Below are 4,914 nucleotides of genomic sequence, written 5' to 3' on the forward strand. Positions count from 1 at the left end.
AAAAAAATTTAAAATTTATGTATATATGCATTTGTATTTCTCTCAGCATTCCTTCATGTAAACCTTTCCATGGTCAGGACCATCACAGCAAATGCACTTTCTGATACCAGTTTCTGTATTTGATTGCTTTTTTAAAAAAAGATTTATTTATTTATTATGTATACAGTATTCTGTCTGCATATGTGCCTACAGACCAGAAGAGGGCAACAGATCTCATTATAGATGGTTGTGTGAGCCACCACGTGGTTGCTGGGAATTGAACTCATCACCTCTGGAAGAATAGTCAGTGCTCTTAACCTCTGAGCCATCTCTCTCCAGCCCTTAATTGCTTTTCTATTGCTTTGAAAACACTGACCAAAAGCAGCTTTGGGAAGAAATGGTTTATTTGGCTTACTATTCCACATCATAATCCATTACTGAGGGAAGTCAGAGCAGGAACTTAAGCAAAGACTGGAAGCAGGAAGTGAAACAGAGACCATGGAGGAACCCTACTTACTGACTTGCTGTCCATAGCTTGCTCAGTTTGCTTTCACTCACAACCCAGAACCACATGGCCAAGGGTGACTCATCTCACAATGGTCAGGACCATCCCACAACAGTCTCTAATCGAAAAACCGCCCCCAAATGTGTCCATAGGCAGATCCAATGGAGGCAATTCTTCAACTGAAGTTCCCTCTTCCCAAGTGACTATCGTGCATCAGTTGAGAAACACTGTCTAGCCCAGCTAGCAAGTCACCGTCTAAGATTTTCATCACGGTCTGGGTTTTATCTGATTCACCAAACCATGAGTTGGATATGTACATAAGCAATTCATCATCAAATGGAAGTGGTATATGTGACAAGGGCTTAGCAGGGCCTAAGGGCACAAGGAAGTTACACGAAGGAGTGATCCAAACACCTGGGGCTCCTACTTCTGTCATGGAGGTTTCTCTTGACCATCAAGTCTTGACCATCAAGTACCATTGACCTCATGGAGTCTGCCTTGTGGTTGGCTAGTGAGGAAGAGAACATAGGGATTATTTATATACGGTTCTACATACTTTGCACGCACCATTCTACCAACTACAACATTGCAGCCCTTTGTGGGAACATCCTTGAAAGACAGTCATGGAGTGAAATCTACACATTAGGTAAAACTTCAGGCAACATACTTGATTGTGCATTGTTCTTGGAAGGAAAAAAATGAAAAGATATGTGATTATATACTTACCCATGGGCTGTAGCCAATGGTTTGGCTGATGGTCAGCAACTTGGAAGGAGCATGATTGAAAAATTAGTGAGAAAGACATTAAAGAAGGATGTAGGTGTATGGACCTTTACAGACAGAAGAGGCTGTGGGAATATTTGTGTCCCAACTAAATGCTCATCAGAATCTGACCTCAGTAGGAGAGGACTTCAATAGTCAAGTAGTCATGCTGACCCATTGTATGGATAGTAGCCAACTTCTTTCTTTAGTCATGTTTGCCATCATCCCATCAGCCCATGAACAAAATGACATGATGACAAAGATGCAGATTATATATGTGATTAGCAACATGGATTTTCAATTACTAATATTCATCAGAGTATGAATGTTGATGATAACTAGATATGTCACAGCAGAGACCGGCACTGAGCTCTGATATGGCATCATTCCCTGGAGTGAACAGTCAGTGACTTGGTGGCGGACTGACCACACTGGACCACATCCATAATAGGATGGGCAGAGCTCTGCCTTCACTAGGATAGATATTTATTCCAAGTATTTTTTTCATGTTAAGAAACACCTTTATTTAGGACATCATGGTGGGAAAGTTTCCAGCTAAATGCACAGACAAGCGAGGTATTATTGTGTTAACGCAGGAGCCAATGAGTTACATGGGTCTGAGTATGAAGGAGACAGCACCACGGTTGTGGGTCAGACCAGGACAGAGGCCCTATGCTGATGCCGCTTTCCCATAGCGGGGCATGCTTTCAATGGTTATATTGTTTCAGTAATGTCAGGGGACCAAATAAAAAAGTGGAACCAGATTCTATGACGTCTTGACTGAAGCCGCTTTGCACACACAAATTACAGGGCATTCTAGTGGCACTGCCACGGGCAAAGAAAGCCTGCTTCTTCCTCACTGCTTTCTTATGTTCATTCATGCCTGAACTCTCCACTTTGAACCAAGCCTTGATGAAAGTCTCAGACACACAACGAAAGTGTCTCAGGTAGCAACAGGCTTAAGAGCAACAGGCATCTCTGCTGAGCTCTCCACTTGGAAGTGGCCAATGCCTCACCTCAAGCACAATACAGAGAACCTGTTTAGGAAGTGGGGTATGAGCAAAAGCAGAAAACAGCATTCAAGATCTCTGGTCTGTGCAAACTGACGTGAGGCTGCGGAGCTGCTGCTCACACTGAGCTAGAGACTGCAGCCTCTAGTTCAGTCTGCAAACTGCTGGCTAAATGTCTTATCTCTAGGTCTGACTTTAGCTCGCCTCTGTAGCTCTCTGAAAGGAACCAAATCTGAAGGAGTAGCATTATCTACAGCACAGGCAGGACCAAGAAAATGGTGAAGGCTCACACAGAATTAACACTTTTTCCTTGAAGGGCACCTTGAGTTACATTTGGCACATTGTTTGAATTTGTCTATTAGGGACAGGCTTACGGACATTTTATTTGTATTTAACTTTTGGCAAAAAATACTTTGGTCATCGTTCTACAAAAACTTCTTAAAGGGTTATTTTTGATTCAGATACTCTGAGAAGTGATTCACAACGAGAACTGAAAAGTGAACATCTTCACAGCTAACATGAGAGCATCTTAAATATAGCAGGAGTCAGTAGTGCTTACAGAAAGGAGGGTCCTCTTAAGGAAAAGGAGCCAGTATCCAAATCAGGCACACCCTGTTCTTGTCACCGATTTGTACTAGGCAGTCAGTAGTGTTCTCCTCAGAAGGCACAAGTTGGGGATCTAATCACCCAGAGGTTTGAAAGTGTGGTTTTGAAGACGATGTCAGCTGTGGGGACAGCCGACGTGAATAAGAGTCCCCTTCCTGGAAGGCACAGCAAGTCACCAGTGACAACATCCACCTCGACTCCAGCCCTCTGGAGCAGCAGAAGTCCTCTTTCCTAGTCGGTGCATAACTCTGTGAAGGCACTGTGCAAAATGTGGGCAGGGCAGCTCACATCCCCATGTGGAGTGTATATTAAAACAAAGGCACATTTCCTAGGCACTGAACTGTACACAAACTAACAAAAGTAATCATTTGGACAAAAAAACAGTAGGTAAGCTTAATAACATGGCAGGTTCTAAGTAGAAAGTCTTGAAAACGCTCCTGAACAGTAGGCTTCGGTTTCACCAGGTTCTTCATTAAGAGACACATGGCACAATAATGATGATGACAACAATCACCAGGACACTGATCCCTATCGCCCACATCTTGCAGTTCTTCCACCTGTCCTTTCTCTTCAGCTTGGCAGCACTTGATTTAAACTGAGAAGCCTGCAGTGCATCTGCGCCATCATCTATCTCCGAGAGCTTCTGATCGCTTTCTAACACCTTGTCCACGTTGACTCTCATGATAGCAACCACTTCGTCTACTTGATTCTGTGTCTGCTGGAGTCTGCGGTTACTGCCAGAGGCAGCACTTGAACTTCCTGAAGGCACACCTGTGGACATTTTGGCCACAGCGGTAGCGGAGGCAGCAACTGGCCAAGGGTCGGTGGACTTGTGTGACCAGCCACCAGTGGAGATGGGCGGGGCTGCCTATTCCAAGTATTTCTTGCACGTAATACTTCTTTCAAAACTGTTGCTAAGGGGGTGCCTTACCCACCGTCATAGTCCTATAGCAACATTGCTTCTGATCAAGGAATTCAGTTCACAGCTAAAGAAGTGTGGTAGTCACTTGTGCTCATGGAATTCACTAGTTTTTACCATATTCTCCACCATCTTAAAGCAGCTGGCTTGATAGAATGGTGAATGTCCTTTCGAAGAAACAGACATGGTATTGATTAGGCGGCAGTAGATTGGAAGATGTGGACAAGGTTATCCAGGAGTATATATGTATGTGTGTAATTAGCATTTAATATATAGTATTTTCCCCTCGGTGTCCAGGATTCACAAGTCCAGGAATAAATGGGTGGAAGTGGTAACTCACCATTGTCCTCTGGTCCTCTAGCAATGGTTTTGCTTCCAGATTATGTAAATTTGTCATACATTATCTTGCTTCCCAAAGGGAGATATCTACCAGGAGGTGCAACAATCAGTCTATTGAACTAGAATCTGATTTACACCTGGTCCTTTGGGTTTCTCATATCTTTAAGTCAATAGGCTAAGATGTCAACAGGGGTGATTGGTCCAGGGTACCAGTGGGAATTTGAACCACTATTCCACTGTGGAGATCAAAAAGAACATGTATGCAGTGTAGGAGACAAGGCAGGTTTTAGTTGTTGTTTTTTTTTTTTTTTTTTTAATACACCTTCTTCTTAAGCTAAGAACAGGGTAACTATAACTCAATCTGGGCAAGATAAGAAAAGGTCCAGAACCTTCAGCAATGTAGGTGTGGGTCACCTTTTCAGATTCAAGGCCTGCTGGGGTGCTTGGTGAGGATGGAGGAAACACAGAAAGGGTATTAGAAGGGTAGTCATAATGACCACATGACAAGTTAAACAAAGATTGTAATTATGAGTGTTTCTTTCTTGTTTTGTTGAGGATATGTTTGTGCCTATATACATATACCAAGTACATATGTGCCAATCACTATAACAACTCAGTTAATATCAGCATTTTACGTTGTGAAATCTGTACTATCAGACTTAAATTAGGAGATATTAAAAGAGTAAACAGACTAGATGGAAACTTTGCCATCTAGTCTGTGAAAGAATTAGTCTGTTTTCAGCTATCTGTGGAATAGTTATCTCAAGTTCGGTAGACTTACAATCTGACTACTT

At 42.8% G+C, this 4,914-nt stretch overlaps 1 pseudogene; it reads right to left on the reverse strand.

Annotated features, from left to right (window-relative positions):
* Positions 1-3,272: 3,272 nt before the first annotated feature.
* LOC101997632 lies at positions 3,273-3,643 on the reverse strand (annotated as a pseudogene).
* Positions 3,644-4,914: the final 1,271 nt, after the last annotated feature.

The sequence above is a fragment of the Microtus ochrogaster genome, chromosome 10 (assembly GCF_000317375.1).
Source record: "Microtus ochrogaster isolate Prairie Vole_2 chromosome 10, MicOch1.0, whole genome shotgun sequence".
Classification (NCBI taxonomy): Eukaryota; Metazoa; Chordata; class Mammalia; order Rodentia; family Cricetidae; genus Microtus; species Microtus ochrogaster.